Source organism: Chrysemys picta, chromosome 3 (assembly GCF_011386835.1).
Source record: "Chrysemys picta bellii isolate R12L10 chromosome 3, ASM1138683v2, whole genome shotgun sequence".
NCBI classification, from domain to species: domain Eukaryota; kingdom Metazoa; phylum Chordata; order Testudines; family Emydidae; genus Chrysemys; species Chrysemys picta.
The window spans coordinates 147,483,189-147,510,583 of record NC_088793.1 but is presented as its reverse complement, the minus strand read 5'-3'; positions in this window follow the sequence as shown (position 1 = coordinate 147,510,583).

The following is a 27,395-nucleotide window of genomic DNA, read 5'->3' as shown; positions in this document are numbered from 1 at the left end:
CAGAGAAAGTTGTTGGGGAAAAATAGCTATTGTGGCTTCTACACCCCTTTTCTCTATATTTGCCCATCCTGTGAGTAATAGGAATGCCATGATCCTGGGCTCAGATTCTTCTCTCACAACTCCCACTGAAGCTAATTTCTAAGCAGACATTAAGGACTGGGATGGAGATAGGGAAGAAATCTGTCTTGGGCATTACCACAGGGTGCTGGGACAAATTACTTCAGATCTTCATTGATGGTTTTTATCTTTTATCTCCATTGTTTGCATGTTCCTCAAGTGCTGGATAATCTTTCAGCCATTCTGCATTATTGACATAATGGAGAGAGCAAAAGAGAGGGTGGAGAGAGACCAGGGAGGGGTGTATGGAAGGGAGGAAAATTGGAGGTATTTTCAACCCTAGAATAAAGGAGTGAAATCATTCACCTCTCAGGCTTGTAGGTATCTTGCACATATCACATGGCAGGTGCCCCCATTACACTATCCTATTTAGTCTTTGGCTATCTTAGGATAGTTTGTCCTACCTACATTGGAGCGGAGTCAATAGCATATGTACTTTACTTGTGATCATCCCCTGACCTCCACTCACACTCTAGAGGTTTTCAGCCAGTGATACTTGGTACTACTGTGGGAAGGAACACTCCAGGGCAGGAGGTTGTTGCAGTAGCCAGCTAGCATTCTTTGATGCTGAGATGTCATTCCCAGTCCTGAGGCATGTCATGGACCATTCAGCACCACCAACTGTGAAGTAAGGACCTGGGCAGAAACTTACTCAGACTGCTCTGTGAGAGATGCCTCTGATCCCTTGAAGATCCCTCTCTAAATCCTAGCGTTTGGGATAGGTTTCCTATTTATCAGTATATCCTGCAGTTTGTCTGTCTAGGCTGGTTCTTGCTCACATGCCCAGGGCCTACTTGAGCGCCGTATGTGGGGTTGGGAAGAAATTATCCCCCAGGACAGATTGGCAGTGACCTTGGGGTTTTATCACCTTCCTCTGCAGTGTGTGGGTCACTTGCAGGATTATTTGGCTATATCGCACTTAATCATTTCCCTGCCATTGCAGGGGAACTCGGGCACTGGTGCACCTCAGTCCCTCGTATCCTCTGCCTGTGGCACATGACAGTCTAGTCTCCTGAGGGCTGTAATACTTTGGTCTCATTTCAGTTGTTAGGTTTAGTGTGAGGGTGCTGGGTGGTGTTGGTGGCCTGTGAGACACAGGAGGTCAGATGATCTGATGGTCATGTCTGGCCTTAAACTCCATTAGTCTGTATTTATATGGCTCCTATCTCTGATGTATCTGAAAGCTTAACACACAATAGTGAATTGATCTTCATAACAATCTGGCGAGACAGGGAAGAATCACTGTCACCATTTTCCAAAGAGGGACACAAGGCTTCAGGCACAAGGCGAGTAAGAGAACTGTCCAAAGTCAGACAGGAAATCTGTGCTAGGACCAGCCTTGGAGTGCTAGTACCGTACCTTACCCACAAAACCATCCAGCTTCTCATGGCCTGAGTGGGAGCCATGCCAGCTTAGGAAGACTCTAGTGATGAGTCCCTTGCCTGCATTCAAAATGTGTGAGTGAGACATTATGGTTAGTTGTTTCTGGAGGGTGTGGTGCTGCAAAGGAAGCTCAAGACTTTGGTTCTACTCTGGCTGATGGCTATTGACTACTGAGAATTAATTCACATTACAGAGTCACGTGGCCTACAATGGCAAGCTAGAACAAGAAGCGAGCAACTGTCTCATCTACTAAAACCAGAAGTGACTCAATGGGCCAACTCTTCCAACCCTGACTCGTTCATTCAAGTCAATGCTAATTTTGCCTGAGAAAAGTCATTCTCTCCCCTGCCAAACTCAACATCTCAGAAGGACGTGTTGGGTGAAAGGCCTGGGATCCCCATTTGGATCAACCTAATTGACTGTGCTGTGGTGAAAACCTCGTTCGAATATGCTGTGGGAAGGAGCTGGTTCACATTCTAATCTACCTAGACGACCCTGGTTATTTCTGAACCCCATCTCCCCCAATCCTTTTGTGCCAGTGCCTTGCTCAAACGTCAGTGCAAAGCTACTCCACAAGCTGACCTGAGCTATGCTGCTGATAAACTGAGGAATTTCCATTGCTGCCACCGAACTGCTTCCACTCAGCCGTTCTGCCAGCACGAGGTACAATGTCAGGAACATTAACAAAAATAAATAAACCTTCACAACATTGGCATTTGTTTTGTATTTCCCCCCCAATTTTTCTCCATGACCTTTGATAAGAAAGTGGCCTGCTGGAATTACACTAGACTGCTAGGAGCTCTTGGGAGACAACCCCTTATCAAAAGCTGAGCAAAAGTTCTCACCCTGTCTAGAGTGCCTGGGCACGTTTACCCAGTCTGGTATGTTGGCATCAATCTCCAAACCTTTGTCTTTGCAGTTGTTATCTTCCTCTACAAAATGAGGCCATCACGTGAGCTCCTCACAGCTGCCACCGGCCTGTTTGACATAGCAGAAATATGTCCAAATGAAAACAACCATCCCACTCCGCCCCAGCAAAAACAAAGACCGAAATTGTTGAAATATGTATTTTGTCAGTGCAGCTTTGCTTACCTCGGTTCTCATTGTTCAAGGAGATGGTTTTGGCTTCTGTGCTTCCATTCTTAGGTTATCTCAGCCCAACAAGGGCTGTATTCTTGGTGCAGTGTTTACTGGGCAATGAAGGAATAGCAGTGATGGCTTCATGGTGCCAGCTGGCAATGGGCCATGTGATTGTTGTCAAATGATTACTCCGGAATGTAATAATAATCTGTCTATCAATCAATTCAGATCTTTCCTGAGATGCTTATTTTTGGGACCTGTGCCTATGTGTGTGTTTTAGTCTGTTATCCCAGCTGGGTCTCTTCATCCGTCTCATCTTGCCTGTGGCATTCCAGGTGTATCTGGAAAATGTGCCTATCCTAGGCGGTCACGTTCCTCCTGATGGGGCATTCATTTGAATGGAACTTCTGCTGAACTGCTCAAATGGACCCGCTTTAGTGAAAAGATTCTGTAGAAGTAGTGTGCCCCCTGCAGCAGATTTTCATGTAATTGGTATCTAGACTTTTTTTCTTTTAGAGTGAATTTGATTCTGGAGGAAGGGGCTTGAGACTGCTCTAGAGACTGACAGCTTCTAGATATAGGATAGATGCAGCAACACTGCAAGCTTCCCCCACCAATCATAGAATCATATAGAATCATAGGACTGGAAGGGACCTCGAGAGGTCATCTAGTCCAGTCCCCTGCACTCATGGCAGGACTAAGTATTATCTAGACCAGGGGTGGCCAACCTGTGGCTACGGAGCCATACACGACTCTTCAGAAGTTAATGTGCAGCTCCTTGTATAGGCACTGACACCGGGGCCGGAGCTACAGGCGCCAACTTTCCAGTGTGCTGGAGGGTGCTCACTGCTCAACCCCTGGCTCTGCCACAGGCCCTGTCCCCACTCCACCCCTCCCCTGAGCCTGCCGTGCCCTCCCTCTTCCCCCTCCGAGCCTCCTGCATGCCACGAAACAGCTGATTGGGAGGTGCGGGGAGGGAGGGGGGGCACTGATCGGTGGGGCTGCCGGTGGGCGGGAGGCACTGGGAGCAGGTGGGGTGAAGCTGATGGGGGGCTGCTGACATATTACTGTGGCTCTTTGGCAATGTACATTGGTAAATTCTGGTTCCTTCTCAGGCTCAGATTGGTCACCCCGGATCTAGACCATCCCTGGCAGGTGTTTGACTAACCTGCTCTTAAAAACCTCCAATGATGGATATTCCACAACCTCCCTAGGCAATTTATTCCTGTGCTTAACCACCCTGACAGTTAGGACGTTTTTCCCATGTCCAACCTAAACCACCTTTGCTGCAATTTAAGCCCACTGCTTCTTGTCCCAGACTCAGAGGTTAAGAAGAACAATTTTTCTTCCTCCTCCTTGTAACAACCTTTTATGTACTTGAAAACTGTTATCATGTCTCTCAGTCTTGTCTTCTCCAGACAAAACAAACCTATTTTTTTCTATCTTCCAACGTACCTCAATTCTGGCCTGGAGAGACTGCCTTTAGGGAACAGGGGGGTGTTCAGTCTTTAATTACCCTGTCTTCTGAGGCTGCCAATGAGAGCCAGCGATAGCCTGTTGTGACCACAGGTGAAATCCTGGCTCTGCTGTTGTCATGGGAATTTTGTCATTTATTTCAACAGGGCCATGATTTCACCCAGAGTGTTTTGTGCTGTGGATACTTATTCACAATGGGTAAATTCATCCCTGTCCCGAAGACCAGCACAAGCCCTATCCATCATCTGAGACCCACTTCTGTGGGCCCTCTCTGCAGGAGTACATTTCACCACATAAGAACTGGAGTGAGAGCACACACCTCCCCCAGCTAATATCACACAGTCCACCAAACAGCTCTCCCATGGGAACATGGACCTGGGCTGGATTTATGCCCACCATAGCCTAGGGGAGAGAGGCTTTCTTGTCCCATTTCTAACACCCAAAGTCATCAGGTCCACGTGAATACTTGTGTTTAGGGTTGGTCCACACACAGGTTTTTGCATCCATTTAACTATATTGAATAAATGGAGACAGTTAAATCAATGCAAAGACTGCATGTGGACCAGCTCTTAGTGGCAATATTTTGTAAGTCCTGTTCTGCACTCCAACCCCACATTAATAGCTCAATCCTATTCCTTCACCAGCCCATTGTCTCCCACACTCTGCGGTCCTGACTGGTCCCAGCATATTAAGATTTAAAATTTACATTTCTCAAGCAAAAGTGCTGACAAAATTGATTACAAAATGTATTAAAAGAAAGTGAAACCTATATGCCAAGGGACTTATCCCCGAGCACATGATGGGTTTGCAGAACACTGCAGGGAGGGAATGTATAAAAAGGGTTTATGACAGCTGGGGATTTAGGATGTGTAACTGCTTTCCCCCAGTTAATCCCAGGTACAACAGAAGTTTAAAGAGACACATTAGGAGCGTGGTTCAGTTCAGGAGCAGCTGTAGAAGTGGAACAATGTCTTACAACAATAAACTTTGCAAGGTGCTTCTGTATGTTTGTCATAAAATGTGAGGGTTAAAAGAACTCCATTATACGTATTTAGTTAATCGATGAACAGAGTGAGACATGCCCGTGTTCTCCACTAGAATGCTACAGAAGAGCCAGGATTTGCTTGATGAGCAGTCATGTATGAAAGCATAATTCTTTTTGGCAAGTGGTGAGAATTTTTTTTTTTTGCACAGAGGTGTTCCACGCACAGCAGGGCACAGGCAGAATGCACACTGCTGGGCTGAATCAGCCTGCAAAGTTCAACAAATGCTGCTCATCATTAATACAGGGATGAGACTAAAAGGTCCAGCGTGCAGGACCTTATCTTGATTCAAGAGGTCCAGATATACACGCCACTGCCTCTGGAATACATCTTGGATCATTGAATGCTGGGCTCTGTAGTCTGCAACGACCACTAAGTTATATTAAAACCATCGGCTCCATTTTATGAAAAGTAGGTGTAAATGCAGGCTCCTGGCAAGTTGTCATCATAGTCCTCAGTTTGACAAAGTTTAGGTGCCCCTATGATGTGAATACAGGTAGGCAGTCACGGATGTTCTAGACACATCAAAAGGATGAGAGAAAAAGAGGTGGCTTCCATGTTGCTGGAAATGCCTTCTCTAGTGCAACAGCCACGCACGATTCTGTGTATTAAGGGATACTATTCTACACTATGCTAGTATTAAGGGGTAACGGGTTAGCATTTAAAGGTCGGTGGCATCTCAAAATACAAATGCCCCAGGTTTAAAACACTGGGGGACATATTTTCAGCAGTGCTCCAGCAGCTCCAACTGACATTAATGGAATAAGCGATTTTGAAAACCTGGCCATTCATTTAGGTGCCTAACAGGAGCTTTAGACTGCTGAGAACTTTTGAACATCTGGGCCAGTATCTTCAAACGGTGAGCTAAAATAAGAGAATTGATTAAATATCACTAGTAATAGTTCAGTCACAATCAGAAAGGCTGAACTGCTAGTAAATCCTGGGCTGAGAAACTTATTGTTATACCACCCTGATATCTGCTGGGAGAGCAATACAGCGGTGCACAGACAATCCAGGAAATTTTTGGAAAGTGTAGGGGACAATTTCCTGGTACAAGTGCTGGAGGAACCAACTAGGGGCAGAGCTTTTCTTGACCTGCTGCTCACAAACAGGGAAGAATTAGTAGGGGAAGCAAAAGTGGATGGGAACCTGGGAGGCAGTGACCATGAGATGGTCGAGTTCAGGATCCTGACACAAGGAAGAAAGGAGAGCAGCAGAATACGAACCTTGGACTTCAGAAAAGCAGACTTTGACTCCCTCAGGGAAGAGATGGGCAGGATCCTCTGGGAGAATAACATGAAGGGCAAAGGGGTCCAGGAGAGCTGGCTGTATTTTAAAGAATCCTTATTGCGGTTGCAGGAACAAACCATCCCGATGTGTAGAAAGAATAGTAAATATGGCAGGCGACCAGCTTGGCTAAACAGTGAAATCCTTGCTGATCTTAAACGCAAAAAAGAAGCTTACAAGAAGTGGAAGATTGGACAAATGACCAGGGAGGAGTATAAAAATATTGCTCAGGCATGCAGGAGTGAAATCAGGAAGGCCAAATCACACTTGGAGTTGCAGTTAGCAAGAGATGTTAAGAGTAACAAGAAGGGTTTCTACAGATATGTTAGCAAGAAGAAGAAAATCAAGGAAAGTGTGGGCCCCTTACTGAATGAGGGAGGCAACCTAGTGACTGAGGATGTGGAAAAAGCTAATGTACTCAATGATTTTTTTGCCTCTGTCTTCACGCACAAGGTCAGCTCCCAGATTGCTGCACTGGGCAGTACAGCATGGGGAGAAGGTGACCAGCCCTCTGTGGAGAAAGAAGTGGTTCGGGACTATTTAGAAAAACTGGACGTGCACAAGTCCATGGGGCCGGATGCGCTGCATCCGAGGGTGCTAAAGGAGTTGGCGGGTGAGATTGCAGAGCCATTAGCCATTATTTTTGAAAACACATGGCGATCGGGGGAGGTCCCGGATGACTGGAAAAAGGCTAATGTAGTGCCCATCTTTAAAAAAGGGAAGAAAGAGGATCCGGGGAACTACAGGCCAGTCAGCCTCACCTCAGTCCCTGGAAAAATCATGGAGCAGGTCCTCAAGGAATCAATTATGAAACATTTAGAGGAGAGGAAAGTGATCAGGAACAGTCAGCATGGATTCACGAAGGGGAAGTCGTGCCTGACTAACCTAATTGCCTTCTATGATGAGATAACTGGCTCTGTGGATGAGGGGAAAGCAGTGGATTTGTTATTCCTTGACTTTAGCAAAGCTTTTGATACGGTCTCCCACAGTATTCTTGCCGCCAAGTTAAAGAAGTATGGGCTGGATGAATGGACTATAAGGTGGATAGAAAGCTGGCTAGATCGTCGGGCTCAACGGGTAGTGATCAATGGCTCCATGTCTAGTTGGCAGCCGGTTTCAAGCGGAGTGCCCCAAGGGTCGGTCCTGGGGCCGGTTTTGTTTAATATCTTTATTAATGATCTGGAGGATGGTGTGGACTGCACTCTCGGCAAGTTTGCAGATGACACTAAACTAGGAGGCGTGGTAGATACACTAGAGGGTAGGGATCGGATACAGAGGGACCTAGACAAATTAGAGGATTGGGCCGAAAAAAACCTGATGAGATTCAACAAGGACAAGTGCAGAGTCCTGCACTTAGGACGGAAGAATCCCATGCACTGCTACAGACTAGGGACCGAATGGCTAGGTAGCAGTTCTGCAGAAAAGGACCTAGGGGTCACAGTGGATGAGAAGCTGGATATGAGTCAACAGTGTGCTCTTGTTGCCAAGAAGGCTAACGGCATTTTGGGCTGTATAAGTAGGGGCATTGCCAGCAGATCGAGGAACGTGATCGTTCCCCTTTATTCGACATTGGTGAGGCCTCATCTGGAATACTGTGTCCAGTTTTGGTCCCCACACTACAAGAAGGATGTGGAAAAATTGGAAAGACTCCAGCGGAAGGCAACAAAAATGATTAGGGGTCTGGAGCACATGACTTATGAGGAGAGGCTGAGGGAACTGGGATTGTTTAGTCTGCAGAAGAGAAGAATGAGGGGGGATTTGATAGCAGCCTTCAACTACCTGAAGGGGGGTTCCAAAGAGGATGGAGCTCGGCTGTTCTCAGTGGTGGCAGATGACAGAACAAGGAGCAATGGTCTCAAGTTGCAGTGGGGGAGGTCCAGGTTGGATATCAGGAAAAACTATTTCACTAGGAGGGTGGTGAAACACTGGAATGGGTTACCTAGGGAGGTGGTGGAGTCTCCTTCCTTGGAGGTTTTTAAGGCCTGGCTTGACTAAGCCCTGGCTGGGATGATTTAGCTGGGAATTGGTCCTGCTTTGAGCAGGGGGTTGGACTAGATGACCTCTTGAGGTCCCTTCCAACTCTGATATTCTATGATTCTATGATTCTACCAGTGTATTTAAACAAGGTTGATACTAGAGAAAAGTGCTGGGTTGATAGCTCCGGAGAATGAAGTCCTCTGTTTATCTACAGAACATGGATAGCGCAGAAGGCAGATGGACAATGGAGTCTGCTCCACTAACATGCCTCAATCTGTGTCCTTTTCAGTCCTTGGCCTTTCTTTTGACTCTGCAAGTAAAGGGTGCCCGGTGGTATCTACTGTGATGTAGATTCCTGTCCACTAGGAACTTGACTGAGACCTCCAACTGGGAATAGACTTTCAGGCCACTTGTTTTCTTACTGAGTTTGACAATGATTTGTGTATGTGATAAGTGGAACTGGAGGGAAAAAAATCAGTTTTCAGGAGGGCCCTAGATGGTGAGGGACCCAAGGTTCAGGAATGCAGGCCTGGGACTGGCTGCTGAGAGAGAAATAGCAGAGCCTTGGTGTGCCAGGCGGGCCTCTTGTCTAATAGAGCTGGTTCTTACAACTCTGCCTGGTTGTTGCATCACTTTGACTAATGAAACCATTTGGATCCTTTTATCTCCTGTGTGTGCATCTTTTAGGCTTTGCCCCAGTCATTTATATCTGGATAAAAATAATCCCCACAAATGTCACAATTCCCCACAAAGGCCAGTCCTCTTCTCTTCATTGTTCTTCTCCACCTGCACTATGTGGTGTACTCAGCACTTGACAGGAGCAAAGTTGGGCTCTCTAAACCCAAGCACAAAGCAACTCCAGCAGGGTTATGACAACCTTGAGAACACAATTCAAACTCTAATCCCATTAAACAGGTTCATTGTACTTTCCTCAAACTTTTAATAATGTAACATGTTCCTGGATAACTAGATTTCCTCTCCACCACTCATGAGCCTGCTATTGACGATGATTGGAAGAGTATGATGATATAATCTTATTTGGATGTCCCGGGCGCTTGCACCACCTGGCAGCTATTGATATCAAGTTAGGACAATGAAGATGAATGACCCTGTTGGAGAGAAATATTCAATTACACTGTTTCCTTTCAAAAGGTAATAACATGAGGAATAACCGAGTTACTCTCCTTTTTGTTGTCACCATCTCTGTTTCCCGAGATTTTTATTTGGTTATTTCTATTTTTCTATTCAGCTCTGGTTCTGAGATGGATGAACATTCCCTCTTGGTCTGGAGGCCAACCATGCTGAGTCAAAGTCAGCAACTGTGTTGGGATATGCTGATAAAACTCAGCTAAATCTTGTGCAACAAAGAGTCTGGATCCCAAAGGTAGGGGTGTTCAGATCTAGGATTTTAGTTCTCTGTCTATCTATCCTCTTGGAAGCAGCTGTTGACTCTCCCAGCAGAGCTGTGGCATTTAGATATGGGAAGGACTCTCCCCCACTAAGAAATATTGAGATATCTTGTGGGATCCACCTCATATAACTCAACAGGATGTTTGGGGAACCCTGCGACTCAGTGAGATGTTTGAGGACCTCTGTAACTGAGTAGGATGTTTTGAGAGAAACCTTTCTGGGTTGCTTGGGGACCTCTGTGATTTTCCTAAACATACTAGGCTGCTTGGAAGACCCTCAGATGCTCAGTGGTTTATAAAGGTGATACTTGTGCAACTTACTGGGTTCTACAAAGGCGCTCCAGAACTCAAGGGATGATGCTCCCTCTCTTTATCTGCACCTAGGCCTTTTGCCACTGGGTTTGTCTCTCTCACTGTGGTCCAGGGCATCTTTCTCATGCTCCACTGGGAACTCTTCTATCTGCTCCTAGGCCTCTCTCTCAATCTGCCTGTAGGCCTTTACTCTGTGCTCTCTGGCTTCTCTCAGGTTCTTCACTCCGCTCGTTCCTGCGTCATCTCTCTCTCTCTCTCTCTCTCTCTCTCACTTTGTTCTCAGGCGCTTTTCTTCCTTGCTCCTGACCTCTCTTGCACTCTCCAAAGACTAAAAGAGCCCAACAATCCCCTCTAGTTCTAGGAGCTTAAATGTGTTGTAAGTAGAGTCTAGGCCTTCTACTAGGGGTGAATTTCACCCTGCAAAACTTTCCAACTCAGGCCAAGCCTGAAGGTCAGCTTGACCATGACCTCCATCCAGCTTCTCCAGCAACTTTTCGTTCACTCTCTGTGCTTGCCCCGTCCCACTCCATCAACATCCAAAGAGGAAAATTGCAGTATTTGGTGCCCATTCGTGCTTTGGGTGCAGATGGTGCCTTACTCCCTGCTTGCATTAAGCAGAATAGAACGACTGGAATTGGAACCCTCTTACCATTTTCGTGGTATGTAAAACACACGGTTTCACCAGCTGCTTTAAACATTCGGTAGATCTTTCAGTGCTTGTAAAGCCTTTTCTAAAAGAAAAATACCCATCACTTTGCTTTTTCTTGCTTAAAAGGTCTCGTTAACGAGCAGTGGCTCTGGGCCGAGATTCCCAAGGAATCTCACTTCACCCAAAGGATCTTCCTGTGCCCTTCCTGAATCTCTTCTCCGTATACATTTCAGGACACTGTGCTTACAAGCCATAGAACACCATTCGAAGCATTCCAAACTCCCTGAGCCTATAAAAGTCCCTATGAACTGCCCTTTCATTAGCGTTGGACAAAAGAGGATTTCAGACACTGGAATTTCTCTCCTTTCCTACTTTGTTTTGATGCTTCTAGAGCCAGTTTTTTAAAAAATGTGTTTGAATGTATAGGCCCTAATTAATGAAACTACAGTCTAGTCTCAACATGCACCAGCAATAGGTCAGCAGCAACCTGCATCAGAGATAAGACAGACAACTGAAAACTAACGCTGGCTTGATGCAAGAGCTCACTGAAACCAACGGAAAGACTCCCAGTGACTCCAGTAGCCTTTGGAGCAGGTGTGAGCTGAGCATGCAGATATTAAAATCAAACCCAAACAAAAAGGGGCATTTATGAGAACTCAGGTAACAGCAGCAATTCATGGAGCTGTGCCAGAATAGCACAAGCAGAGATTGTGGGGACAGTTAGGGACTAAGGGACTAATTTAGGGTATGTCTACACTGCACAGTGGGACCTGAGCTTGTAGACACGGTGTTTCCAAGCCCATGCTTGAGTGTGCACACTGCATAGAAGAATCATAGAAGGTTAGGGTTGGAAGAGACCTCAGGAAGTCATCTAGTCCAACCCCTGCTCAAAGCAGGACCAACATCAACTAAATCATCCCAGCCAGGGCTTTGTCAAGCCTGACCTTAAAAACCTCTATGGATGGAGATTCCACCACCTCCCTAGGTAACCCATTCCAATGCTTCACCACCCTCCTAGTAAAATTGTGTTTCCTAATATCCAGCCTAGACCTCCCCCACTGCAACTTGAAACCATTGTTCCTTGTTCTGTCATCTGCCACCACTGAGAACAGCCGAGCTCCATCCTCTTTGGAACCCCTCTTCAGGTAGTTGAAGGCTGCTATCAAATCCCCCCTCACTCTTCTCTTCTGCAGACTAAACAAGGCCAGTTTCCTCAGCCTCTCCTCATAAGTCATGTGCCCCAGCCCCCTAATCATTTTTGTTGCTCTCCGATGGATTCCCTCCAATTTGTCCACATCCTTTCTGTAGTGGGGGGCCCAAAACTGGATGCAGTACTCCAGATGTGGCCTCACCAGTGCCAAATAGAGGGGAATAATCACTTCCCTTGATCTGCTGGCAATGCTCCTACTAATGCAGCCCAATATGCCGTTAGCCTTCTTGGCCACAAGGGCACTCTGTTGATTCATATCCAGCTTCTCATCCACTGTAATCCCCAGGTCCTTTTCTGCAGAACTGCTGCTTAGCCAGTCGGTCCCCAGCCTGTAGCGGTGCATGGGATTCTTCCGTCCTAAGTGCAGGACTCTGCACTTGTCCTTGTTGAACCTCATCAGATTTCTTTTGGCCCAATCCTCCAATTTGTCTAGGTCACTCTGGACCTATCCCCACCCTCCAGCATATCTACCTCTCCCCCCAGCTTAGTGTCATCTGCGAACTTGCTGAGGGTGCAATCTATCCCATCATCCAGATCATTAATGAAGATGTTGAACAAAACCAGCCCCAGGACCGACCCTAGGGCACTCCGCTTGATACCGGCTGCCAACTAGACATCAAGCCATTGATCACTACTCATTGAGCCCGACAATCTAGCAAGCTTTCTATCCACCTTATAATCCATAGTTAACCTGGGTTTACAATTTTTGGACCCACGTCTCACAACTGTGCTAACATGTCCATACTGCACTATGCAGACCTTCTGACTTTGGTCTGTGGCTTGAGCTGTGTCCACACTGCAGAATGACAGGGTCTGGACCCAAGTCAGAGCGGGACGTGGGTTCTGATCCACCCCCACAGCAGGATCCTAGGACCAAGGTCCTGAGTTCTTGCTGACTCAACTCAGACGGACTTGTGTGTGGATGGAAGAGCAACTTGGGCTCAATCCTGAGTCAGAGCTTGGGGCCAGTGTGCAGTGTAGACATACCCTTAGCAACAGGGGAGGTTTGTAGAAATGGAGAGAGGGAAGGGGGAGAAAGGAAGAGAATGAAGTTGCCACAAATATGTTGAAAACTCCATTTTGTGGGACATTTAAAATGGGATGGGACAAAGGGCTGGAAAATGAACTACAGGGAACAATCCTGCCTTTTCCTTGCAGGATGGGCTAAATGGTATCTAATATGGGATGCCTTTTCCACTTCCGTTGTCTATGATTCACTGTAGAAGGACATGTCAATAGCTCACAGGCCATCACTCTACTCTCTCAGCTGCCACCAGTCTCCTGATGTGTCAAACTATGGTTTCTAAACATGGATACACTCAGTGGGCAGATGAGTTATGGAATGGTATGGTGGTGTCTACAGGCCCCAACCAAAACTGGGGCCTTGTTGTGCTAGGCGCTGTACAAACACATACTGAGGGACAGTCCCTACCCCAAAGAGCTTACAGTCTATGCAGACAAAGAGTGGGAGAAAGAAAGCATCATTCTCCACATTTTTACCGATGGGGAACTGAGGCACAGAGAGTGACTTGCAGAAACTTATACAGAGAATCTATGGCAGAGTCAGGAAGTGAGCCCAAATCTCTTGCATCCCCTTCCAGTGGCTTAACCACAAGCCCATCCTGCCTTCTTGGAGTTTACAAACTGGAATAGACTCCGCCATGGGTGACCTCTTGATCCACCTTAAATGTAGTCATCATCTCTATTTTTACAGCTGATTTCAGCACATCATGCTGGCCTCCACAAAGCGTAGGGTGACGGGTGGGTCACCAGTCACCACCTTCCCCAGAGATTCCAAATAGCAGGTCTTCTGTCTTTCTTAGGTTTATCCAGCAAAGAGTCCTGTGGCACCTTATAGACAGATGTATTGGAGCATGAGCTTTCGTGGGTGAATACCCACGAAAGCTCATGCTCCAATACGTCTTTTAGCCTATAAAGTGCCACAGGACTCTTTGTTGCTTTTACAGCTCCAGACTAACACGGCTACCCCTCTGATACTTAGGTTTATCGTGCTCCCAGTTGCCAAGTACTATGTCAGTTGGACCTGGTAGAGAAGCATCAGCATCGCCATGCCACAAAAGCCCATTTCTCATCGTCTGCAACTCCGCTGGAGCTTGGCCATTAGGAGGTTCCATGCCGGGCCTGAGCTTTGGCCCCTGATCAAGCACGAATTGGGATATTTATTGTGCACAAACTCAACCCGACTGAGTTAGTCCTCTTCTAGGCCTGTGGATTTTTAAGGCAGTGAATTTTAGTAAGCAGAGATGAGCAGTTCATAAATTCATAGATTTTAAAGACTATGAGGTCAGACTAGGACCGCTCAGATGCTCTAGTCTGACCTCCTGCATAACATAGGCCCAGAGGCCTTCACATGGTAACTTCTGCAAGAGAGAGAATTATTCTCCCCTGCTACTTATCACATTCAATACATTGTGGCTAACTAGATCATAGCTTTTAGAAAATCATCCAGTCTTGCATTTAAAGACTCCTACTGATGATGAATTTACCACTTCCCTCAGTAAGCTGTTCCAATGCTTAATGACCTTCAATGTTAAAAAGTTTCATCTTGTTTCCTATTTGACTCTTACTAGCTTCATCTTCCAGGCATTGGATCTTGTTACCCTTTTGTTTGCTAGATTAAAGAGCCTTCTAGTATCAGATAGATTTCCCCTGTGTAGATACCTTAACTTTTCCTTTTAAAAAACTGCATAGATTGAGCTCTTAAATCTCTTATTTAAAGCATGCTTTCCAGGTTTCAGATCATTCGTCTAGCTCTTTCCTGAACCCTTTCCAATTCTTCAACTTTCTTTTTAAAGTGTGGACACCAGAACTGGACACAATGTTCCAGTGGGGGCTTGAGGAACGCCGTACATAGAGCAAAACGTCACCTCCCAACTTGGACTCAATATTTCTCTGTTTATGCATTTGAGGAACATCTTAGCCCCTTTTGCAACCTTGGAAGCTGATGTTCAGTTGGTTATCCATCATGACCCGTAAGTCCTTTTCAGAGTCATTGCTTTCCAGGATACAGTCTCCCAGCCCATAAACTGAGCCTACATTCTTTGCTTCCAAATATATCACCTTATAAATGTCTGTATAAAAACACATATTTGATTGTGTCCAGATTACCAAGCAACCCTGATCCCTCTGTAGCAATGGCATGTTCACATTGTTATTTACTGCCCCACCAATCCTGCAAATTCTATCAGTGTAATTCCATAATTTTCTTCCAGGTCATCGATAAAAATACCGACAAGCCCAAGAACCCATCTCTAGGGGACCCCTCTAGAAACACCCCCACATGTTGATGATTTCCCATTAATGCTTGCTTTTTGAGAGCGGTCAGTTAGCCAGGTTTTAATACATTTCTCTCTGCTTTTTGATGTAGTATAGTGCTCATATTTTAATCAGAATGCCATGTGGTTCTAAGTCAATGGTCCAACTTTCTGAAATACCTAACTTGGATTATTATTTTATTTAGATTACAATCTATTTAAAGGCTCCTACTGAGATCAGATTCCCCTCATGCGAGGCACTGTACATAGGCATACTAAAAGACTGTCCCTGGCCTCAAAGGTTATAATCTAAACAGACAAGATAGACAAAGGGTAGGAGAAAGGTCACAGCAATATCCTCATTTTACAAGTGGGGTACTGAGGCATAGAAAGACTAAATGACGTGGGTAGGGTCTCTTGATAACCTCCAAATTACCTGCCAGTAATCAAACATTCCTGGTTCCTAAATGTCAGGAAGAGGAAGAAACCTTTGGCTGGTTTATCAGCATCCTGCCTGTCTGTTTTATCTCCACTGTCTTCAGCCTCTCTTCTCTAGCAGCAAGTCAAGGTGTCTCTTGATTTCATTTACACTCCATGCTTGTATTACTTTAGTTCCAGTAACTTACTCCACAGTTAGCAACCTCTTTGCAGGTAATTCTGCCAGAGTCTTCCATTTACTCTCTGTTTCCTCAGGTTTAGATTATTTCCCCATTGCCAGGGTGAAATTTCTCTCCCTTGGCCCTATAGGCCCTTTTCAGAATGGTGAAAACCTCAAAATCTCCTCCTTTCTAATAAGACTCAACCCAGGTCTCCAACCTTTCCCAAGAACTTGGATTCTGCGCGCCTGGAAGAACATCCCATTTGGTGCCCTGCGTGACACCCCCCCCCACACACACACATAATTATGAGAAAAGTAAGTTCCCACAACAGGATTTTTGCATGATTGGAACTACTGCTTTCTCTCCGCCTCCTCACCTGCCTCCTTAAACACTCTCAGACCCAACCTTCTCCTCCACAGCTGGCTGGCAGATGGAAAGAGGGGAGAGGTACAGACCGGCTGCTGTTCAGAGTTTGTATGGCAGAGCTGTCAGATTGCTGCCTTAAGCTCCTCTAACCCATTATGCGGAATCCTAAATCTTTAGCTGCACTGGGATGACAATCCTCTTACACTGCTTATCTAAAATCCTGCACGTTGCACACACGTACACACCCGCATACAAGCCCAGAGCAGCCTTCAGGGGTGGCTCACCATTGGGAGTGTGACAAATGACACTCGGAGAGCCTGTGCTGGAAAGTCCCTGAGCCTTCACTCTTCCAGAGACACAAGAGGCCTGAGATTGTTTTTGGCTGCCCGCACGTCAGCATGTTCTGATTGCCTTCCCTTTATTTATGGGCAATGGAATTACTTGTTGAGTTTGGCTTGTTCCTTCTTGCAGGGGATTTTTTTTGTTTGTTTGGTTTATGTTTCCTGTATATTCATGTTAAGTCTTTACCTCTCCTGACCTCAGCGACACATCAGTTTATGGTTTGGGCTGATTGACTATGGAATCACTAGGGCTGATGTTCCCCCCCGTGAAGAGGGCCAGTACAGGGCCTATGCACTTAGGTGAAGTGGGACTTAATTGGCAGTTGTGATGGAGTTTGTGTGTGTGAGATGTGGAGCTGAAACCACAAATTGATTTCTTCATTGGCCTGAAACAGGAGTCCCCACCACTCTACCCAGGTCTTGCAGTTAAATCTATCTCAAGGATCCTTCATCAGCTGTCATGTTAGCCCCCTTCCCTGACATCACTTCAACAGGTATGATGGAGGGTGGAGCTGTTTGGGATATTTCAAACCTGTCATGGGTGTATTGCTAGAAGATAGCCACATTGCATGCAGATTGGGTGCAGAGGGCCCACCTTAGCATATAGTCTCCTTAAAGACCGAGGTATCCAGTTTCTCTGCACGTATTTGGTGCTGGTTGGTAATCTTGGCCTGTCTGCCCATGTGCCTTGCTTTCTTTTAAATATTGGTTTCATTAGTTGCTAAAGATGGTGAGAAACTTATTACAGCAGTGCCTAGACCCAGGCCTACTGAATTCACGCCTTGCAACATCTGGTGCTATTCTGTTCCTGAACTCCTCACATGCAACTTTGCCGATGTCCCTTACTCTTGAGCGGGAATCCCCTGCTTTTCCAGCCCTGGGCCTTACACAGCTCTGTCAATGCCCCTTAGTTCTGACCTCCAGCAGCCCTTTCTGCTGTGCCTGGGCTCCTCCCCACACAGCTCTATCAATGCCCCTTAGCTCTGACCCACAGCCCCTCCTGCTGTTCCAGGCTGCAGCCTGAGCTCTGGCACCCTCCCACTTTGCAGGCTGAACATCTATGCCACAATTAAAGAGCCCCTGAGCCTGAGCCCTGCAAGCCCGAGTCAGTTTGCACTGGCCAGCTGTGGGGTTTTAATTGCAGTGACCACTATCCCTCATCCACAGGGGCAGCTCTATGTATTTTGCCGCCCCAAGCACGGCAGTCAGGCAGTCTTCGGTGGCATGCCCGCGGGCAGTCCGCTGGCCATGTGGATTCGGCAGCATGCCTGCGGGAGGTCTGCCGGTTCCGTGCCTTCGGCGTACCTGCCGCCAAATTGCCGCCGAAACCGCGGGACCAGCGGACCTCCTGCAGGCATGCCGCTGAAGGCAGCCTGACTGCCACCCTGACAGCGATGGGCAGACCGCCCCCCGTGGCTTGCCGCCCCAGGTACATGCTTGGTGCGCTGGTGCCTGGAGCCCCCCCCTGCTCATCCACCAAGCAATTGTTTGCAGGAAGTGAATTCAAAGCTGCATGCGTGCATGTATGCAGAACCTGAATTTAAGTTCCCCTGTATGAGGATTCGCATTGAAAAAGCTTGTGCACTTAGACTACCAGAGAATGGAAACAATACAGTGTGTGCACATGGCCCTAGTTGTGAAGGTTGCAATTGGACCACTGTCTGGCTCATTAAACTACATGAGTGCCAGGACTCTGGCTGGGAGGTTTAGAGAGTTGCTCGATAGTCACCCATGTATTATACAACACAAACTACTTTGCATGTGTCTGCCAAGTGCATGAAATTAATCTTATCTCCAGAGACTCTAGTTTGTGCCTTGCATTTATTAGCCATTCACTCCAGTCATGAACTGCATGTGCACACTCAGCCCTATCTTAGGGTTTTCTACTGCTCCCCATCACCACCTTATCTGAGTGCACACTATTAGCAAAGAGAGTGGTCAGCTCCCTTTATTTGTTTAAGGTCTTAGCAATGGCCAGATTCGCTCAGCCCAGAGGTCCAGGTCCACTAGCCTGATAGCCTGTCTCTTATAGTTGCCAGTCAGCTGCTTCGGAAGAACCCTTCAACCTGTGCAAGAAACCCTGGTAGGGTGACCAGATGTCCCGTTTTTATAGGGACAGTCCTGTATTTGGGAACTTTTTCTTATATAGGCTCCTACTACCCCCCATCTCCTGTCCCGATTTTTCACAGTTGCTATCTGGTCACCCTACCAGTGGAGTGGAATGTTCTGGGATAACCTATCCCCAGGGAATGTTCCCTCCTAATCCCCAGCAGTCAGAAACTGGTTAATGCCTTGAAGCAAGAAGGTTTATATTCCAGCTTTTATATTTTAAATATTTACTATTACAAGAGGACATTCTTGATCTCCATGTAAACGCCTGCTCCTTTTTGGAATCCTGCTTCGCTCTTGGCTTCAGTCATGTCTTGTGGCAGCGCGTTCTACAGGCTCCAGGGCAAGGGAAAGTTATTTTTTTCTTTTTTGAATTTGTCACCTTTCAACGTCACCGAACATCCCCTTGTTCTTGTGTTATAGGACTGGGAGGGAGAGAAGCTCCTGATCTCCCTTCTCTAGACCATTCATCATTTTGTGTATATTTCTCCTGGCCCTTGGGTTTATCCCTTTCTGGGGGAAACCCCATTCATTATCAGGGTCTGTGCTGGGGTTCGTCAGGGAGAGGAATTCCCCAGGCTAGGTGTGTCTGGGAGGAGCAGAATTCAGCAGCAGTGGCTGCACTGGAGTTGACTGAATGAGTCCCCTTTCTATCTGTTTCATTACTGCTGCTCACCTGTGCCTTAGCAGTGCTCGGCCCAGTTCTAGCGTGACCTGTCTCGACTCAGCAGAGGTCACGCCTGGCCCTGAATGCTGTGGTGACTCTCTGTTCAGTGGCTCGGTGTGAAACGCTGAGTGTTGAACCCCGATGACCCTCAGGAGAAGGTTTCATCAAGGCATGAGGCAGTGCTGAAGGTGGCCCGGCCAAGCCACATGTTCTCCTGAATACAAAGCTCAATGCTGGCCCTCAGCGAACGGCAGCACGTGCTGACATGGTGGTGAAAATGGTGCCTTTTCATTCACACGGAGAAGCCTTGGCACGTGCTTGCTTGCATGCCAGCGCGTATTAATGCCCAACAGCGTGTGCCAACCAGCAGGCACTTGCCTAATCCTGCTGTTGTATAATGAATGAGATTATTGACTGGGGGAACAGAAGGCCAGCGAATGAAAATGGAGCTGGCCTCTCCCTGAGTCTGGCTCTCGCCGACTGTAGGAGTTCGACAGAGCTGCCGCTTGACTCAGACATCAGAGTGTGTAATCCCATCGGGTCCCTCACCTCTTCCCCTGGCCTTGGGGCAAGGCCAATCCTCTCTCAGAATCCAAAAGTGGCGGGGCATTGTTCTCTCAGATTTCAGCTGGCAAATGCTGATGTTTTGGGAGGAGGCAAGGAAGATCCCTACTGCGATAGACGTGGCAAGGCCACTACCTCCTTCTTTCAGCTCTGGGGGGTGATGCCAACCTGTGAGACACTAGCAGCACATCTGGACAAAAAAATCACTCCATCAGCCTCAAACCTTTCCTGAAACTGGGCAGAGCTGCCAGAGGAAATGGATGTGGGACTGAATTCTCCCAAGGCTATATCGCTGCCCTGGTAGAGCCCTCACTGCCTGTCACCATGCAGCAGGACCGTGAAAGATAACAAGTATCCTAACCTAGCAGTACCAAAGCAAAGAGAATCCTTGAGTTTGTGCTGCAGTGTTATCCTGGAGGAGGAAGTAGGGAAAAGAACCAAGAGGGTTTATCATTAGAAGAATACACAATGCACCTTGTTTTCTCTTTTCTTCCTGGCGGGAGGGAGGGAAACACTGGATTGGAAGTGCATTCAGCCCTTGGATAAAGAAAAGAATATGTTGCATCGCCCTGCAGTGCCTCATACCCTTCCCATCAATATGGGATGGCCACTGAAGAGCGTGAGTGGAAGAGAGTCACCTCTCCTGGCCGGAACATAGCCGCGATTTGAGAACTTTAAGGAGAAGAATAAGGGCTGTGAAAGGCCCATGAGAGTTGATAATCTAATCAATTCAACTGCACCCAGGGTATGAAGCAATGCAATAGGATTCCAAATACTCTGCCTTTGTCTGAAAGTATCTGGAGAAGCTAGGATGGACCCAGCGCGACACCAGGCTAACGCTGTCTGCCATTGTTAATTATTAATTATTATTTGTTTTGCGCCAGTGATGAGCGTATAGAGACAATTCTGCTGACCTCTGATTTCAAAGCTGCTCAGATACAGACCATTTGGATCCCCTCGCTATCTCCAGACTTTGTACAAACCCCAGTCACGGCTGACCTCCCGTCCGACTGGAAATGCATCCATCGCAGTATTGATCTGCACAACTGAGCTTGTCTCGCTGCCCCACAGGGAACATCCTGGCACGTGAGGAACCCAGAAAATAGCAACATCCATTTCAATACAGCCTTGAAAGCCAACGAGGGTCCTGCACTCTCGAGAAGTCTAATCCCTGCATGCAGGAGGCCTAGTGCAGGAGAGCTACAAATATCTTTATCTGTCAGGCAATTAAATAGATGAGATCCAGAGGAATTAGGGACCAAGGAGTGGAGATGCTGGAGACTTCTGTCATCTTGTGTATGCCAGATGCCACATTTCACTGCAAAGAACCAACCGAGGGAACCCTGCTACAGTGAATCCCAGTGCAAATTCTGTCAGAATCCTAGGGCTAGATTCTCTGGTGCAGGGAGGTATAAGGGATTTGGAGCAGGGCTTCACCCTGCACAGGGGCCGATGGGATGGCCACTCTTTTCCTCTGAGCTTCCACTGCTTTAAAATCCACCAGGGGTTCCCTAGCAGCCTCTCCAGCAGAGGATACTGAGCAGATAAGCTGTATTAATGCCTCCTCAACTGCCCAGGCTTCCCTCCTCCCCAGCCACTATCACCCACTTTTAGGGCTATGCTTGCCCCCTGCAGTCCTGCTGGCCAAGGGGAGCGGGCGGCCACTTTGTGCCATGACCTGCATGCCTGGCTGGTGGACATTAGGCCACCAATGTACCTCACTGAGATCTGCTGGCATAGATCCTGGGCTGAATTTAGACTCTCATGTTACATCTGATTTATACCTCTGTTTTTAGGAAAACACAGAGTGGGTGACTAGCTAGTCCCAGGCATGCCCGGTTCCTCTGAGTGCCTCGTCAGTGGGACTGGATCCTGGGAGTTCCTGTTTCCTTTGCACACTGTGCTGGGCTCCTGGGAGTTCCTCCTCCCTCCACGCACTGGGCTTCCTCTGCTGGGAGTCAATTCCTGCTCCCTGCCAGCACTGGCTACAGCTGTCTGTGCACAACAAGTTGCGCTAGCATTGGCTAGCAATGTGAATCATTAGTGAGAGAGGTACAAGGAGTCTCCCAGAACTAATAGATCTTTTAGTCCTAGCCAGAGAAGTTGCAGTACAATAGTGACTCATTGCACAGCTACCAGGGTTGCCTAATTCAGTCGAAGGAGGTAAAATTGGAACGCGCCTGAGATGGAGCTGCTGGCAGCAGCCAGGCAGTTCTTGACAGTGCCGACTCTGTGACCCACCCACCGGGCATTATGAGCAATCAGAGACGATGGAATCCCGCCAGCAACAAAAATGGGGACAAATGCATGGTTCCCAGATGTTCTGCCTCTTGGTCTTTCCAGCGTCTTAATTTCAAGGTGAATCAAAGAAGAAATTGTGGACGGAGCTAGCCATTGCCAATTTGCTTTCTTGCTGACCGCAGAACCCCCTTATCCAGGATGCTGCCAGGGTAAGGAGGTGTTTGACATGGATCAGTGCTTGGGAAGTGGGGGAAAGAACCAGCAGAGAGTTGGGGATTTTCTGGATTGTTCTTGCAGAAACTAAATGGGAAAGCTGCATTCCCAGTGCTGTGAAATTCACATCCTGCTCTGCCAGCTAGAATCACCAGGATAGAATCTATCCGCAGCTGGGGTGAAATTCACCCAAATACTGAGGTCCCGTACAAGTCCTGTATACTCCGTATGTCCCACGTAAACCCTAGGATTTAAGTGAGGCATGGATCTTATGCTGGGCCTCTGCACGGGGTGAATTTTCCCCCTTGCTGAATACACTGTCACTGCACATTCAGTTTGAAGTCAACGCTCCGTTGAATCAAACTGCTCCTTGTCTTGGTGCCATTGGTTCATTCTGCTGGGCTGCAAAGGGCCTTGCCCATGCAGCAGAGTGTCCATGACAAGGGTCAAGGCCCTGGGCAAAAAGGAAACCTGCTTAAATATTAAGCTTAGGGGCAAATTCTCACCTTGGCAGAGCACCACTGAAGGCAATGAGAGCTGGCGGATAGAAATGGGCCCACAGATTGCGAAGAAGACAGTAAAATCTGCAGCTGAGTTTCCATGGTGGGGACAGAAGGTCTTGTGATTAAAGCCCTGGGCTTGGCCTGCTAAGAGCTCAGTTCAGTTCCTGGCTCTGCCATGAGTTGTTACGTTATCTCCCTGCTTCAGAGGGCAATTGTGAAGCTAAATTAATTAACATTTGTGAGGGCTGCTCAAGCGATGGGGGTTATATAAATAGCTAAGGGGCTGTAGAAGATGGGGGTCCTGTCTTCGTGCTTTCAAAAGAGTGTTCTAGGACACGTCTGGTTGCCGTTTTCCCTCCAGCCATGCGGCACTCTCTCTAAAACATTCTACAGCTGTTAAACAATTCAAACCCATCAAGGTGTGCACATTGTCAGAGTAAGTAACCAGGGCCCAGAGCCTCAAAGGTATTTAGGTTCCTGGGGGTGGTGACTGAGGAGCCAGCCTCAGGTGAATTTATCGCTATTCCCCTGCTGCCCACACCCCGAATGTTTCTTACTCACTTGTGGCGTATTCTTTTAAATTAGATTGTGAGTTCTTTGGGGCAGGGACCCCGTCTGTCTGCATGTCTGTGCAGTGCTCATCAAAATGGGGCCCTGATCCTGATTGGGGATGCTAGGCTTTACCATAATACAAATAAATAACAAACGATCAATGTTCAGTTCTCCCTGCCACTACTATGTAATGCCACAAACCCAGCTCTGTTTTCTGATGTTCTTTCTTTGGCTGTCTATATTGCCATCTGTTTAGCTGCCATTATCTGAATGTAGAGGCCTATATATTGGACAATGGAGCACAATATAGAGGACGATTGTATCTGAAGGCCAACACAGAATAAAGGATAAAATAGATGAATGAAAGCAAAAAGACTTCTTGATTCCTAGGTGGTGGCTGTGAGAAAAACCCTTGCTTTCTGCGCTTATCAGCATCATCTCAATTAAACCTTTGTTTCTGGAAAGACTGAAGTGAAGTCCCAGCATCCTACTGTTCTGCTAGGCCCTGATGTTGCAAGGTACTTAAGCACATGCTTAAATACCTCACTGAGCTCATTGGGACGCAAGTGAGGCTATAGGTCCTTTGAGAAAGAAAGCTCCTCGGAGTTACAGCAAAAGAAACCATTAGATGACTCAGAAATAATAGTGGGAACTTATGCAGGAAAAGAAACCAGAGGCATTAGAGCATTGCAGAGCATAGTTTGCATGTTTACAAAGGAAGGGTGTGGAGATCTGCTTGCAGACCAGTTTTCCAGGGAGAGCAGATGACAGGCCAGATAGCGGAGCTCTCTACTGTTTTCAGAGTGTGCACTCAGTGACACCTGTGTGCAACCTCACTGGTTTCTGATTGTGCCCTGGGTGACATCTGTGCAACTCCATTGCCTTCAGTGGGCATGAGCTGGAGTACCCGATTACAGCTGAGCCTAAACGTCTCAAACCTAGCTGCCTCAAGTTTGGCTCCTAGACCCATATTTAAGTACCTGAAGTTTGGCCCGATTTTCAAAAGGTACTGAGCACACGCAGCCCCATGAATTCCAATGGGAGCTGAGGGATGCTCAGTACTTTTTTTTTAGGCTCCGAGGTTTGGAAAGCTTGGCCTTACTAAACAATTCTCTTGGCGACGTACAGGGAGGAACAGAATCCAGCTCACGCTCCCTTAGCTGTGCAGGTTCCACAGGGCTGTAGAGCAGCAAACACCTATCTTTGCAATGAAAACGCTCAGGAGTGGCTCTGATACACAGCAGGCAGGAGGTCCCTTTCCAGACCCCGGTTGGAGCAGAATCTCACCTGAAATGCTTGCTTGAGCTGCCATGTGTTCGCCAGCACCCAAGCTGCTGTGCTGCGGCTCCCAATGCAGGTGATGTGGAGGGATTTTTTGGCTAATCCCTTTATTTCAATGTTGGGTAAACCTAGATCTCTGCTCCTCTCATTTGTACCTTTCGGACAAGGAGCCTCATCGTTGGAGGGTGAAATTCACCCCTGCGCACTGGCTCCAGTCCCACTTTTACCCATCAGTGGTGCACAGGCCCTGTCGCTGGCCCTCTGCACTGGGGTGAAATTCATTAGTATCACCAGTCTGCTACCAACTTGGAGGTCGCTCTGCGGCAGCAGCAATGGGAATCAACCTCCATTTTAAAGCTCTTTGCTACAATATTTCAAACATGCTCTTCCAAGCTAAAATACACACTCCAAAATGTCACTCTTCATGGTGCCATTGGACAGCTATCTCAGTATTGGGGGGTCTGGCCCAGCAGCAGCTTCAGAGAAATTAGTTGGATAAGGATGTTGAACACAAGGGACTTAGTTACATGCACGGAGGCGAAGGATTTGGGATTATTGCAGGGAATCCACTTTCCCAGGATTCAGTTGCAAGAATAAAGGCAAATGAGACACTAACCATTATGGGCCTGATCCAAAGCTTCCTAAGTCAATGGGAGTCTTTCCATTGACTTCAGTGGGTTTTGGATCCAGGTCTCTGGGCAGAGGGTGAGACCAGAAACCAAAGAGGTGAAAACAGGGGCTGGATGAGGCTCCAGGGTGAGCCTCTGCCTGGGTTGCTGTGTTCAGGGCTGGGCTCTTCCCACAAGGAGGGAGGTTGCTGCCCTGGAGAAGGGGGCAGAGGAGGGCACCAAAGCTGATCCTAGGTCTGAAGAATCTAAATTTGCAGGAAAGATGAGTGTGTGTTGGGCAGCGGGTTTGGCTGATTCCCCTGGGGAGGAGATGATTCTGCCACGAGGTTTGAGGTTTGCACATTTCTCAAAGGCATCAAAGTGAGTCAATAGACAGAAACTGTCCCCGCAGGAGAGGGGGATAAAAAATGAGGGGTGTGACCTAACCTTAAGGACAGCAGGCAGGCCACAGGAGTTTAGGCAGAGTTTTTAGGTCACAGGCCCAGTTTCCAGGCATCGATTTCTTTTGGAAACAGCATTTGACTGAAGAAAGATGGGAGACTGAGGCCCCTTCCAGTCCTCGATCAGAGCTCAATAGTGTTTTAGTGCCGTCATTCGAGATGGGAAGGACCCTCTTGTCTCTGTCTCTGTCGGTCCCGCTCTCCCTGCCAAGCGACAGCGATTGCAGCCCTACCTCTAAGCACACACAGAGCACCAGGGCTCAGTAACACTGGCATGAGGTGGCTGCTGCAGCCTGGGGAGAACCTCACGTACCCACTGCAGCTCTGTGCCTTCTGTCGCCAGTTGCACGGCAACCTGGGAGCACATGACCTCCTCCTGACCAACCCTCGAGTTCCTCCTCTCTGACACCTGGTCCTCAGCACCCCTCCAAAAATGAAAAGCCAGTGACAGAGCATCTGCAATGTCAAGGAAAGACTCTCAGCGGACAGAGCCTCTGTCGCAGCCTGGGAAGCACATAACATGCTCGGAATTCTTGGCAGGCCAAAAGTGGGGCTGCTTTTTATTTTTTGTTTGGGGGGTGGAGGGAGGAGGGTTATGATTTAAATGTCCATTTCACTGCCAGACTAAAAATGTCAGTGGTGTGTATTAAATGACTATTGACTTCACCGTCCTCGCCCCCCCCCGACTCACCTCTTCCGCTAATGTCTCGCAGGGCCACAAGGGCTTCTATAAACAGCAAACAAACTTGCAAACTGCCCCAAATCGACACCGGAGACGTTTATCCTTAATCGAGCTGGGCGCCCTCCAACGGCTGAGCAGGACAGAGTTTCCTCCCCTCCCCCCTCCGCCAAGCCGGTGGGTTAGGACTCCTTTTGCTTCAAAGTTAAGAATAGAGTGACCTTTGGAAAGCCAGCATGGCCAATACTGCGCTCTGTTGCCTTCGCCTTGTTTCCTGACCTTCAAGAGTCTTGGGGCTGCTTATCTCCTCGCCCAGCCCCCCCAGAAACACTCAGTGGGGTGTGTCTGCTGAGCTGGGGTCTCCAGGGATGCAGCTGCCTTAGAGGTTAAAAACCCAACCCCATGGAAATGAGATGAGACGTGCTCACCTGGCTGGTGTTCACGTTCCCTGAGCTCTCCAGCACGGCACTTGCCAATAGGTTCAGGGGAGATAGGGATCATGTGAGGTGGGCTGAGAGCTCAGATATCCCCCTTGACTCACCTTGAACTACCAGAGGGACTGTGCAGTGATGGGGTACCACTCAGGGGTCACATTGCCAGGGGCTTAGTCGCATGGGCGAGAGGCACTGTTGGAGGGTGTCTCCTGGCATTTCCAGACGTGGGGATTTTAAAAGGAGATAAACATGTTAGACACAGCGGATCCTTAACAATGAGGAATATGGGAGAGTGGCAGGTCTGTATAGAAGTACACAGAGATGGCTGATTTCCCTGGACTCAGGCGATGCCTGCTGGGGTTAGCAGGCCTGTATCTTTTACAGTCAATGAGCCCAGTTCTGGAACCCATACGGAGTAGCAAGAGACCCCTTGACTCCGATGGGACGCAAGAGTAAGTTCTACTTTGTGGGAGAGGGCAGAGGTAGGGGTAGGGTTGCAGAATCACATTGTGCCTCCAAATGAAAGAAATGCCATAAAGAGCAGCAGGCCTGTGTGGTG